Below are 15,137 nucleotides of genomic sequence, written 5' to 3'. Positions count from 1 at the left end.
GATAGATCAATGACTGCTTGTTTCTCGGCTTGGTTATCTACCTCCCTACACGTATATCCACGGGGGTTCATATGGATTTCTCCCAGTGAAGCTGAAGATCAGAGTTCCTTCCAATTGTCCTGCTGTCTGTACTTACGACTCTTTCTCTGACAATGAGAACACCGAGTGGTTACCTATGCTTGGGTATGTCAGAGAATGCCTGAGTTTCCTCTTGAAATCCCTTGGCAGGGGTTTTCAGCTACAAAGTATGTCCTTGGGAATAGAATTAAGCTAAGTGCTAGCAGTCTACTAGAGACAGAAGAATAGCAGTGTGGGCATCTGGGGAGTGAACCAGCAGATAGGTGCTCCCCGTCTCTGCATGAGTCTCAAATAAATAAAAAAAAATTAAAGCAAGCACATTTTTAAACTCTTAACCATTTGGTCAGTTGTGAATGATCACATCTAAGAAGCTTTTTTATAATTGGTAGTTTATTAGGCTTGTCATCAGCATGACAGATAATAAACACAAACTACCCCTCATGCCCTTTTTTTTTATTATTTGCTATGCATTCTTAGGTCCTAGAGAGGTCCTGGGCTAGATTTTTCAGTTGTCCTTCCGTGTTATTACAAGAAAATGTTACACATTTTTTTCCTGGAAATGCTATTGGATCTTAGAACCTCTGCATCAGTTGGAAACGTGTTTTTCCAGTATTTTGCATCATCTTTCTACAGATATCAGACTTTCTCACAGATTCTGCGATATATTAGTTTTTCTGAGCAAACACTGTTTATGCCTCTGTCTTGAGTAGTGCCATTCTGAACTGAAAACATGTTAACTTTGTTAGCATCCTTAAATCTTTCCTTCAGAGTTATGAAAGGTGCCTTAAATGAGATTGAGTCTTGATAGACACCCTTTTCGAACAAATGAATGAAATTTCTCAAGTTTGGGAGGTGATACACTTGGTACTTGTAAAATAACAATTCTAAGTGTGTTTTTTCTCAACCCTTCAGAGATGAGCTTTGTGAAGAATAGCTAGAATCTATATTGCTGATAAGAAACTAAAGTTCAAGGCTTCCTACAACAGAATGAATTATAAATGAATAATCAATCCATTTATTGCTAAATACTAACTAGGACTTCAACTGTTTTAGATTTGTTTTGATTTCTGTCAGTGCTAGAGCTTAATTTGTGTATTCTGTTTTAAATGAAAGGATTCAGTGAATGACACACTTCATATCAGATTTTTTGAATTAATGAATGGTACTAAATGAAAAAATTCTAAAGATTTTGAATGCTTGGATGCAAAATAATGTTGTAAAACAAATTCACATTAAAAGAAGACTGCAATTCATTGAATATTTTAAGCATCTCAGAATCTGTAAATTCTGACCAACATTTTCTGTATTGAATCACAGTCTATACCTTTTCTTGCCTTAGGATAGAATTCTAATCTAATTTTTCCATTAGCTAGCTTTGTGTGGTTGAAGAATTTACTTAATCATGCTCAACCTGCACTTAATCTTATTAAATAAAAATACTAGTTCTCTTCTGGTCTTTTTACAACATTGCTGAGAGTTCAAAATGAGATAGATACATTTGAGAAAAAAATTGTTAAACAGTATAGGAAAAATAGAACTACTTCTATGAGTTCAGTTTTTGTAAAAAAAATTTGTGGTACAGAATTTTTTTTTGCCATAATACAGTGAAATACATTCTGTGGAAGTTACATATGAATTTCAAAATTGTTATTCAAAATGTCTTATACTTTATTTGCTATGAACTTTTCAAGAAGCTCCAATATATAAAATTATTTTTGCACATACAACATATCTTAGCAACTGAGTCTATTTGAAATTACTATTCTTAATAACAATGTTTTCCAAGAAGGTTTTTCTCTTGACTGTACATCAGAATTACCCTTAGTGCTAGCAGCCCGATTTATTCATGGTTCCCCTGTATCTTGAGTTCATTCCCGACAGAGCAAATTCTGAGCTGAGAGTTTGTGTTCCATTGGTTCCTGTCTTGCAATCCTGGGGAATCTGAAAATATAAACCTTCTATTTGCACATATGAGTCATTTTTTTAAGATAGTAAGGAAGATCATAAACTCCCCTCTCTTCCTAAAGTTCAGGTTTTCCCCAAAAGATGTGAGAAGACTGAGACCTTCTGTCATCTCAAGTTTGTTTCTTGCCCATATATAAGGGCAATTTTTTTTTGAAAACATCTTTATGTTTTCATAGTTCAGGGGAGATCATAGCTTCATAAATCTGACGACAACTGTGGAACATTTCTATGAAAACAAACTTAGGTTTGAAATAGAGGTTATTAATAAAGGAAAATTTTCATGACAAATATATTACTGAACTGACCATTAAATATATTATGAGAATTTTCCACAAACTGACACTAAAGGTACTGAGAGAAAAATTAACTGATAGCAACTTTGGGTTTCTATTTAAAAGCCAGACTTTAGGGAAGTTGGTAAAATTGGATGATTTCTTTTTTCCCTTTTTTTTTTTTGGTATGTATTGTTTCACCCGGGACAGATTTCTGCTTAAATTAGATGAGTTCTTTTCATACAGTGTCTTCAGGAAGTGGCACTGGACCAAATGGCAAGAACTATCCAAAGAGTTAAGCTTGCTGAAATGCATGGAAAGAAGAAAAATGTATTTTGACTATTTTTGTGGCTTGGTTGGAAAACATACCTTCCGGTTCTCTCCCCTTCACATGAATCATCAAAGGATCGCCTGAAAAAGTAATGATCTGAAATACGACAAATACTCAGTGTAGGTGTTTATCCCTAGGAGGTGTTGTCAAGGTTGTCTGGCTCTTTCAGACTCCAGGGTCACCGCGTACAAAGATTATGGAAAGTGCCTGGAACATAACACAGCACATTGTAAAAACAAAGATTGGGTTATTTTAAGCAAATTTGTCTTCATTTCAAGAATCATGTTTGCTAGACAGGTGTCTAAGCTATTAAAATTTGACCAATACAGAAATTTAGCTTTGTGTTTAAAAAAAATCTCAAAATGTAATGACTGGAATCTGATAAGACAATTTGTAAGCCACTTTGGAGTTGGTATCATTGAAGTGTTATAATTAATCTGCTTTGATCTAGGGAAGAAGCCATCGCATAAACAAATCAGTGCAATTTGAATTATAATCAACTTTATCCTTCAAAATAAACTTCTAGTATATGGAATGTAAACCTAGTTCTTATAGATCTAATCCCAATAATATCCTTAGATTTTTCTTGCTGCTATAGCCAGTGCTTCTTCTGCAGGTCTTACCCTAGGGAAAGTCTGTAGCTGAAAGTAAGGAAACACATCAGAATCCAGGAGAAGGGGCCATACTTAGAATGTCACACAGAATTACAGAAAAGGCAAAGAACCCTGCAGAGCAACAGAGGAGCAGATTCTAGTCTGTGGCTCAGGTTAGAAATAAGAACTGAAGCAAAACAAAAAACCCACAAAAAACAACAAAAAGCATATCAGATACGTTGCGTCCTGGAAGCTGAGGGCTGTTCTTGCTACTGCTTGCGCTTTGGGTCTGCGATGAGCGACCTGTGCTTGAACATATTCGAGTATTTCAAGTAGGACTGGTGACCCCATGCTAAGTAAGTGAACTCTTGTTTGAATAAGAAACTCTGTTTCAAAGTTGTGTTTGCCGTCTGTCAGTTTCTTTACATGGCTTTGGAAAATATTGTCACCTTTCTAAGTGTCAACCTGCCGCCCCCCAAAGAATTAGTTCCTGTCTACTTGAGCACATAGAAATTATATTTTATGCTACTTCATTTCATATCTCACAAATTGAGCCTTTGTTTGCTACTCCTCCTCTTGGAGTCGCTTTTCTAAAAACATGATTTCTTTTTGGTGCTCCACTGTCAGTGGCCTCAACTTTTGCCTTGTGGGCCATTAATATCCTAATATCTATTACATGAAGTGCAAGAGGAATTTTTTCTATGTTTGCTCTAAAATTTCCATTTCTGTCTTTTTTCTGTTTCACATGTCTGCACTGCTAGGTTAATCTATATACCTCTATTCTGCCTCACAATTAACTGAAATTCCCTAATCGCAAAATTTAAAATTAGGTATGGCCTATTTTTTGTTTTAAATGTCAGATTCTTGAGAAGACCTAGGGCTAATGGGCCTGCTGGTAATCAGTCAATCAACACAACTTTCCGCTTGTGTCAACTCTTTCCGGAGTAGTAGACTTCACCCCTCTTTGGAGGTAGGCACCCCCTAGCTGGTGTTTCTTCTCACTGGGTGCATTTTCACATTTGTCTGTGGTGTCTGGGAGGGACCACACTGGGACCCTCAGAATGTGAGCCTTCAGGTGTGGGAAGGAGGCATCAGTGTCTGCCAGTTGAAGTTCTCCTGACACTGATTCTCAGAGGGTGGGGCTCGTCTTGGGAGGTTTTTTTTTTTTTCAGATCCTGCCAATCATTGTCAGCGGCTTTTAAATAGAAACACTTTTCAACACTTCAGAGGCTCCAAAAAAGACTTGTAGATTTTTCTTTTGTTGTCTCCTTAGTTTTCTCACTGCTAATGACTACTGCCAAGACGTATAAATGGAATAGTTCAGCCAAGGGAAGAATCTATCTGAAGTTTAAAAATGTGTCCTGCCCTACAACTGTTTTTCTCTCATTCTGTGACAAATTGGGACAAAAAGTGAACAATAGGACAGCAAAGGGACTCGGAGCATACAAGGATGGCCACCAGAGAGCCACTGGTTCCTTGCGAAAGGTTCTCTGACCACCCTGTGGCCTCAGACCAGAAACTTTAAACTCTTTTCAAGAGGGATGGTAGAGCTTCTGGGACAGAATGCGAATGCTCAATTTGCAAACAACAGATCGTATCCTACTCATATAATTTATGGATGTGAATTTTCATATTTTGGAATTTTCTAAAACTGAAGTTATTTTGTTAATTGCTGTGAGGGGTGAGATAATGAACTGGTCTCAATCTGAGACATTTTCTTTGTTTAGCACAGGGATTCCTAGGTCCCAGGAGTTCACCCACTGACTCTTAGTCTAGGGCAAACCAGAAGAGTTGATTATATCCATGAAATGGGTTTGATAATACTAGAAACACTTTACTTTTATTTTATTTAATGTCTTAGATATCTGCAGGAAGGCAGTCATTTCTATGTGTTTGTACTTGTGTAAATGCATCCCATGTTTCCCTTATACTCAATTGACTTTGAATTGTTTTGGTGGATCTATCTTTAGAGAAGAGAACAGGGTACTAAATATTCACAACTCTAGACCCCAACAGCCATTTTCACGGGTGAAATGGAAGAGTTCATCTTGCTGGGTGATTTTTGGATATAGGTCAATGCATTTGTTAGAACTGTTGGTATATTCACACTCCTGCTTAGACACTTAAGTATGTTCTTAGAATCAGTGGTCTATAGCCTGTCAAGCTATTGGATAAAGAGATGCGTGACTCCATCTTCAGAAAGTCACACAGGGAGCAATCCCTCTGGAGGATTGGCTTCGTGTTTCTCTTGACGACACACAGCTATGTTGATGCAGATGGAATCTCTGGATTTGTTTGGTAAAATATTCACAAAGATAGCATTTTCAGCTCCTGATCAGACTGAGCTAGCTGAGGCTGTCTGCACTGCTATAATGGCACATGTGCTAAGCAATAAATAGTGGGAAAATACTGGCAGGTTCAGGCCCAGATAGCTATGGATCAAAAGCAAAAGTAAAAGTTGTCTTATGGCACCAAGACAGTAACAAGATAGTAGGAAATGGTAGACCTTCAAGTTCATGTGGAAAATGTTATTCCTAAAAGGAGCAAAGTTTTCTACTTTCTTGGTGAAAGTAGGTAAGACATGAAGGGAGTTGAAGTAGAAAATGTCTTGGTATAATATGCAATAAGCTTCTGTGTAGCAACTTCTGTTAGCATTTGCTTTATTTTTTATTTTCTACTCATATTTCCCATTAAGTGACACATGTTATTGGTAACTCAGATAATTTAAAGGTATATCAAAAAAGCAACTTTTTAACTAATGTGCAACAACAACAACAAAAGAACTTTGGTTGGGGTCATAAGAGAATCTCTAATGCTGGCGAGCAGGAATAGGACGTGTTTTGATGGATCTTGAAAGGTGGGGAGAATATTTTAGTCAATGGGAATGACATTAGCAAGCACAGTGGTGTGGATGAACCCAAGGAGTGATGAGCAGTGTTCCAAAAGTATGACAGAGTTAGGAGAAAAATGAGTTATAAAATTAGAAAGACAAGATGGGTATCACAGTGAGGATGATTTTAAGCCATGGAGTAAGGGATCTGGAATCTGAAACCATAGGAGCGACTGATGGAGTTTCAGTTAGAAAAATGACATGCCTGGTGTCCTTATTTTAAAATATTATCGGGTAAAGGTGTAAAGATGAATTGGTAAGGAAAGACTTTATGTTCAGAAGATTTCCTGAGAATCTGAGCAGCTGGTGTTGAAAGCTTGACTGAGAATGGAAATTGGAAATGATGGAGAGAAAGGATTACTTCAGAGTGGCTGATGGGCCTACCTCCTGGGCCATTTGTACCTTGTGGCTGGGCTGGAAGGAACTGAGGTGTAGGAAGATGTTCTGTGTTTTGCATGTGAATAAACAAGGGAAGGGTAATTGATTCATACGAGTAGAAATAGTAGGAGAAAATAGGACATTTCAGGTAGATGGGGTTGAACACATTGAATTTGGAAGGAGAGCCAGGGGACTGAAAGTAACTTTATGAATTTACTATGAAAGCTGTTTTTTTTTTCAACCTGTAAAGGCATCAGTTGAAAAAAATAAATTTGTAAGATAATGTATATGCATGAGTGTGCATGAGTGGATCTTCAGGAAGTATATGGAAATGTAGATTATGAAAAACCAGTGTGTGGATTTCAAAACTGTCGAACTAAAGTCAACTTGTAATTCCATTTTTGTACACACTTTTTTAAAGTACTTTATTGTATAGTGTATACATATCTGTCACCTATCTACGTATCTGTATATTTATGTATCTATCCAAATACAGTTTCAACTAAATTGTTCTTAGGCATTCTTTTTTGATTTCCTGGTCTTTGCTGAAGGGTTTTGATTCTCACAGTTTAAAAAATGTCTCTAGCTAGTCAGAATATTTTGTAAGTTATGAGATCAAGTAGTATAGAGACAGGAGATTTAGAAATTTGGGTGGTCTAAACTAATTTGGCATCAAATTACACTCTCAACTGAAGACTCCGTGTATCATTCCCTTTAGAGGAGGAGAAGGCATTGGCAAAGGACAGAGGAGTGGTGCCATTAGGACGGGTACCTTGGACAGAAAGTTCTTGATGGGCTGCAAGGAATGTGATAGGCCGGGGGGTGGGAGGGAATCTCTGGTCTCAAAATGATAAGAGAATAAAGTAAAACAAAATATTCATGCATATCCTATGAAGAGGAAACATCTGTGTTCTATTGCTTTTTTTGAAATGGGAACAAGTATGGAAGCCCCCGAAATATTTGATGCAGGAACATTTTTCTTTCATTTCTCTGCAGTATAATATTCTCATGATTTCTGTTTTGAAACCCTGAACACATCCTTAGCAAGAGTCCGCTGTCAGCAGCCAGCCCATCTGCAACACGGGTGTATGGCCTAGCTCTGTTGATGGTGGGGATGGTGTCCTTAGAACACTGTGTTCAGGAGGATGGATGAGTTCTTGCTGCTGTGACCCATTCTCTTCTGCCATGGCAGTGGCGTACCACACAAAGCCCCTTGGAGAGCAGCAGGGGTTGCTCTCCAAGCCAGGCACACTGGTTCATTGTACAGGGATAAGATATTGTCCTTAAATCTGTTGGATGTCCAAGCTCTATATCAAGGTTATTAGGCTTGAATTAAAAGACTGTACCTTCCTTTTGTTTCTCCAATGAGTTGCTTCATTCACTAAGAATGCCTGGACAGGTTGCATTGGAAGAAACAATCGGATTAGTGATAGAAAGGTGGGAATCATCTCTATCCTTACTTGTCCGTGCCCAGCTGGGGAGACTGGCAGTATTTAGATGCCAGTTTTATTTTGATGATATCGATGAAGGGGGGTGGTTTGGAAAGTGTTAGTACCATTGTTACCTGCTTGGTAGAGGGGTCTACTAACCATCCCAAAATGCACACAACATTTCACATTACAATGCACAGGTCTCACATAACCGTTATCTGGCCTCAAATGTCAAGAATTTCAAGGTTGAGAACTGCACTTCCCAAAAGATATATTCCACAATCCTGATCTCAAATTAGTCCAGCATCTCCCAATGGTTTTTGGATGGGTTGACAAGTCATTCATCCTCTTGACACTGGAAATTGAGTAATTTCTTTTTCCAGGAGCTGTTTATTACTTTAGAGGAAATCAGTTATACTTAGTTTATATATTTTAATGTAGATACATAATATGCATCATAAACACAACACACTGAATAGTATTCTACATCAACTTTTGCAATATGATATGTAAACTTCTTCTTTAGAATAAATAAGAGGTCTGAGGACATAGGCATTTATTTTCTGGAGGATGAAAATCTAAATGATAACACACTAGATACATAATTGGTCAAATGTAGTAGTGATTATAGATAACAATATCCAGTAAAATATTGGTAGTTTTCGCAAGAGATGATATTTCAGTTGTATTCCTGGGAAGCTATTAAAGTGTTGGATGTATAGTTTTAAAACGATATTACTGAAATGGTTTGGAGAAACTGATTTATAATCACCATTTTCTTTAGGAAAAACTAAAACATTGTGGATGGTTAAATTCAGTTTGGAGTGTACGATGTAGTGAGAAAGATCATAAAAGGCTATATAACTTAACTACTAATTTAAAAATCACTTGTCTTATGTGCAAAAAAAGCCCACTTTTTGAATTAGAGGATTTATATAATATCGATGTTTTTATCCACTATCAGTATTTTATTCATTGCTGTTCTATTTCCTTTACCTGTTTATCGTATTTGAAAATAGAATGAATGACAAAACTCATTTGAGCAATTTATTTGCTGCTCAAAGCACACATCCTCATAATAACCACAAACTTATTTTTGCAAGAAAATAAGGTGCATTTATTGCAATATGCTACAGCTGTGTATTTCCCATGTCTTGCCTCTATTTTTTTTTACTGCTTGTATAGTTTTAGATCTGAGCCACATGGAATATCAATTGTTCTGAATGATATGCTCAACTCTTTTTGTTCAAAACCAGAAAAGTAGCAAAAAAGGGAGGAATTGTCCAAGTTATTATAAATGAGAATGTCACATATAGAATGCTGAAATGCTCATCTTGTCCTTTGCCCTGTCCTCGAACTATTCTATTCTATGCCCTTTAAAAAATTATGAGTAATAGCCCAAATATTTTACAGCACAGTGATGAGTCACCAAGTGAGCGGCTATAAATACTTTTGTTCTTGAGAAACAATGAAGCTGTCTGTGTTTTCATGTTCACCCACTTCACATGCTGCTGCCTTGAAGGTTAAGATTTAAAAAAGAAACAAAGCAGCTCTCCCTTAAGCATTCTAATCTCCAGTCAAGTTATGTTTTCTAGTAAACTGTTACATTTGATCTGATGCTTCCTAAATGCATCTTTTTCTCACTCATCGTGTATGTATTGCTAGCACATGCAGTCACACACCGAGGGCTGAATGTTTGTCCTTCTAGTTAGAGAGAAAGAACAAAAAGGTAAGAATGGCAGATGTTTTCATAATGAATATCCTCCTGGGTTAATCAGCAGATCCTTGGGAATGTTATCAGATTTGACTGCATTCGGAAAATCACTGCTTTGATGTATAGACCTCTTTAAACACATATGCACAGCAGAGTTTTTGGAAGATGTGATCCTTGCGATAAACACCACTAAGTCACAGACTTTGAATAAACTCATTCCACACTTCATTCTGAAGACTTCAATGAGGCATTTATGGTTCACACATATAACCAGTACCATAGGCAAACATTGCTGTTTACAAGCCTCATGTTCAAAATTTCTTGTAGACATTTCAAACAATTCAAACTGCAGCTCTTTTAGACCAAAGGAATACAAACAAGATAGACTTTTTAAAAAATGAGTATTTAGAATTACTATATTGTTAACTATTTCTGTCCAGATAAATATGTGGATCACAGATGCATGGAGAAATAGAAGGCAGAAGAAAGGTTGTATTATAGGAAAAACTCAGTCTTACAGTGAAATAAGCCTGGGAGGAAAGCTGTGTCTCCCGCTGTGCCACTCCATCTGAGAGCCCTGGCCGCTGGTGGTATCAGCTTTAGATGCAGCATAATGACACCTATGTCCTAGTGCTACGGGTGTTGAAGTAAGGCAGTGCTTCAGACATTAAAAATATTAAATATAAGTCTGTCTCATGGGGAATGTGGAGCACTCATTGTAAAAAGCTTGTACCATATGAGAATTAAATTTTTGTTATACTGTGGTTTGCATTTTGTTATTGTAGTTGATGTATTTAGGTGTTTGTCTGATCCTAGGAAAGTGATAGTCATTGCTGAATGGGAAAATTCTGGCTGAAATATAAGTTCTGGAAGCTAGCTATGGATTCAATAAAAAACCAAAAAGAATAGAAAGTTCATCAACTCTCTCTTGGGTATCTTCAGATCAAGAGCTGGTGCAATATGCAATGCAAAGCATGAACTACGTGATAATTTTAGTGTTAGGATCTCTTGATGATAATGGTTCCAGTACTTTCATTTTGTGTTTTATCAGGCCAGATATTACTCTCACAAATACCTGTTGTTTCCATTGAAAGCGATATTAACAGTCTCCCTGAGTTCTTATCCTCAGTATTGCCGAAATCAAAGTATGGGAAGTTCATCAACTGGACACTTCCAGCAAACTGTGCTTTGTCCAGGGGTGTTGCACTGGCCATTCCCAAATGCTGCTTGTTGAACAAGTCTCCCTGAGCCTGAGGTTTTGGGGGGTTTCTATAACTATAAAATCATATCATGAAAAAGAATATAAATAATATAAGTAAAATTATGTTAAAAACTGATTCTTGGATAGTTACAAAATAGATTGGTTTGAAAAATCTAGGCATGCCATACTGCAGGAAGTCAGTCTCCATGTGAATGTATTCACATCAGGAGGATCCTATGCCCTAAGTAGCCCATGAGATTCTTCACTCTGGCTGCTGGGGTGTGGAGAGCTCAGTCATCAGTCTGAAGGTCTATGATAGTAATGGCTAAGCAGGAATGAGCTGCCAACCATGCATCTTGGGAGTCAGAACAGTTCAAGTAAATTGGTTTCCAACAAGGAAAGTGAGGTCTCAGCCTTCAATTACATGAAAAGTAGCTTGATTGTGAACAGTTTATATCTACTCCCTGACCGTGGGCATACGATCACGCCTGGAAATGTCATCCTTGAACTGACTCCCAAGTCTCCATGAGCGATTTCTTGATGACACTGTTGACTGTGTTTGGAATTTGTTCATCCCTTGTGGAATTAACTTACCCAATTTTTGCCTTTTTGGTTCTGAGCCTCCTTCCCATCAAACATTCCCCTTTCAGCTGCCCAAAGACCTACATGTCTTGAGTCTCAGAACCCTTCTTCTGACTGCAATAGCAAATTTCCAGGACATCAACAGGGGTAATTGAGAGGTGGCCAAGATGTGACAGACGGACAGGGAACCATTCTGAAATTCTCAGGCTGGATTCGCCATCCATGCTTACCACCAGCTGTATGCAGTAGGAAAGCAGCAAATTCTAGGAGATGTGTATCTCTATCCAGAAGTGACTAACCACACAAGCAACACTGGGGACAATCCTCTTGATTTCAGTTGGAAAAAAAAAGCCTCATAAATTCTTTTCGTTTGGGGAATTTTTTTGCTCAAGCTCTAAACATAAATCATCAAACAAGACAAGTTCAAAACTGAAAAACACCGTAGGAGTGGAATACTTGTTTCCTGTAAAACTCATGCTGGAATGTAATTGTGTTCGGAATAATGTTAAAAGCTGCAAACTTTAGAATTGATTAGTCTGCGGGTTTCTTCCCTTTGAGTGGGACTAATACGGTGAAGGAAGCGTGACTTCAGTCCCATTTTGGTCATTAAAATTCGCTCTTCCACATTTGTGTCAGGTGAGGAAACAGTGTCATGTGCTTCGGAAGATGTGTTCTGCAAGGCTGCGTCTTAGAAGTACAGTCTTGTTCCTTACCAGAGAAAAAACCTGCCAGGGATATTACTATTGGACTTCCCGGCCTGTGAAACAGTGAGAAAAGAACCTTAAGTTCTTTAAAGATGATCCAGTCTGTACCATTACAACAGCAAAAAAATGGTCTAAGATTTACAGTATTTGTTCAGGAGAAATCTACACTTTTAAGGCAAACCAGAGGTAAGCAGAGGGGAAAAGTTGCAGAAAAGTTTATTACCAGATAACTGGTCACAGCCTGACCTCAAGGCAAAGCACGGGAACATCAATGGCAGCTTGGTCACCTGCAGGAGCGGGGGCATTGCTACTCTGCCGTAGTCACTCAGGAACCCCCAAAATGAAAGGCTGTTTTGGTCTGTTTCCTGCTGCTATGACAGAATAACACAGATTTGCAGGCACTAATTGCAATTTCTTTCAGAAGGAAAGACACACTAAAATTCTGAAACAAGGGGCAAACACCACGGCAGGAGTCATTGATCATTTATATGTTTGATACCATTTTATATGTATAAAATATGGACATAAATTGTATTCATTTTGTGAGCTGTCTGTTACTATAATGATATAATTTTATTGAAAAATCTGAGTGGATGCATGATATGAAGCTGCACACAGAAGAAAACAGAAGAAATTCAAAACCAGCTCCTTCAATTCTGAGCTATGATCACATCTGCTCTTGAGATTTTTTTCCTACAATGCCTATTGAAATGAGTTGCTTGATAATGGTGTTAATTTTATGAAATATGTTACATTATTGCAGAATGTTAGGCTTGAAGGATGGAATGGCAGAACATACAGCTGTGGGTGCTTTGATAATGTCTTGGCCTTGGCCATTTTACCAGACACACAGAAGTCTTCCTATGTCTACAAGAGGGTACACTTTAGAGCCACACACACTTTGTTTGGAGTTATGGCTTAGCCACACTTGTGTGAGTGAACTTTAAGGAAGTCATTCAAAGTCTCTGTGTTCATTTTCTTCTTTGTTGAATGTTCCTTAACAAATAAGGTGACTTGTACATCCGATCTGGCAAGTAGTTAAGTGCTCAGAAATTCTTAGATTCCTTTTCCCATTCTTCAAAGTCTGAAGCTTTGAGGGTTGGCTCCACAGGATATGTGCCATCTTTGGCCAAATTAGATCATCCTAACTCGGATGGTAGTAGAGGGTAGCCTACAGCCTCCACCTTGGATTTGGTAGCTATCAAGGGAAGAACGAACAGTGCTAGGTATCTTGGCACCCCTACCTGGGTGTAGAAGTGAGTGAACAAAATGAAAGGGCAGATAGATAAAAGGTTCTTGCCAAGTAGTGTAGGGTGGCACGCTTATCAGCCCATGAGTGAGTTCAGCAAACACGCATTGAGTCATAGTAGTAGTAAATTTCTTAAGCATTCCTCTGTCCTTCTTCAATGTAGAGTACAAAAGGGACATGTCAGCCAGAATATTTTTTTCTTGAGAGCTAAAATATATGATCTTGTATTATATCTTAAATTTTCAATAATTTGTTTCTAGTATTCTGTGCAGGGTCCTTAATCTTATTTTGTCTTTCCCAATTGAATCACAGTTGACAGGGTTTAAATCTAATAAGAGCTTGATTGCTGTTAAAGAAGCGCCCATAATGGGAAAACCTAATGATCTCATCTTCATTTCAACTATATTAAGTTTATGAGACCTATGGTTTTTATCGCTATTACCAGCATTTTCAATGTTAATTTTCCACTCATTCTGACAAAATAACAAGGGCAAAGAGCAAAGAAACCTCCTCAAGTAATGAAATAAAGCCCGCTCTTGCAGACAAAGATGGCATGACTGCCCAAACAGAACTCTTGGCTGTCAGGCAGTGCCACCACACATTAGTGCAAAATGTTCGTTGATCTGCTGATGTATGAAAGTCTGGATTTGGCATACAAAAGGCACTTTGGAGTGTCGATGTATAATGCATGAAAGTGTTGGCTGCTCAGAAGCTGAAAATCTGAAAGTCAGGGACAGCCTGTATGTGCATGAACAAAGATAAGAAGACAGATATAGTAAGTCATGGCCGACTTTGTCCTGTAGGTGTTCAGGAAGACCTCCAAGTAGAGGTGGCTTCTAGTGTGGTCCTGGGAGAGTTTGGATCGTGGATTGACCTACAGGCTAAGTGTGCCTCCAGCTTGGGGCTGTCGAAAACATGGAGTATTGAGTGAGAGTGCAGAGCAGTGCGGGAAGAGATTTTAAGAAATCGGTGTGGGGAATCGGTGTGCAGAACCTTGCATACTATGTTCAGGGTTTTGCACTTAATTTTGTAGGTCAGAATGTATTCTTGTGGCTCCAATTGAAATTAATTGGCATCATTTGAAAAGTTGGGTCATTTCAGTCATATATCCTGATCTAAGGATTTTACCCAGAGGGCAATACAGGACCTCTTTTGTTGCAAAGCAATCTTGGCTTGAACAGGTATAGGGATACAATTCACCATCTTCCTTCCCCCAGACCTTAGTAAATTTCATTCATTCAGTGGCCAGCCTGTCCATGATAGGCAGTTAAATTAATGAACTCTGAAAGTGGTGAAGAGTGACAAGAGAAATTCACTGAAAACGTTGTCAAAGATTGGATTCTATGTTAGTGTCTCTGTGGTAGAAATTGGCTCTGGTGGTTACAAAGAATGTATTTTTTAGAGACAGGAAGTAGAAGGCTATTTGTCACTTCCAAGTAAGAGATGGGAGCCCCTGTGTTTGGTGCACTTCGTAGCACTAGATGTATTACTTTGCATACAGTAAATGTTCAATAAGTTTTGGTCAGTTAGCAGATATGCTGATGAGTATTTAATCATTTCAAGGATTTTTTTCAGGAAGTATTTGGACCTTAGATCATCATTTGCTGAGCAAGGTGAAGGAGTAGACTACATTGAGAAATAGAAGTAGATTTTGTTTAAATGGTTCTTCAAGTTGGATGTTGTACAGACTGATACATTCTTAAGCATTCTCCAGCTTGCATGCTTCTTCAACACAATGCTGTTGGATGAA

Source organism: Ochotona curzoniae, unplaced genomic scaffold (assembly GCF_017591425.1).
Source record: "Ochotona curzoniae isolate NIBS_2020 unplaced genomic scaffold, NIBS_Ocur_1.0 contig_4501, whole genome shotgun sequence".
Taxonomy (NCBI): Eukaryota; Metazoa; Chordata; class Mammalia; order Lagomorpha; family Ochotonidae; genus Ochotona; species Ochotona curzoniae.
This window is presented reverse-complemented; position numbering follows the sequence as displayed.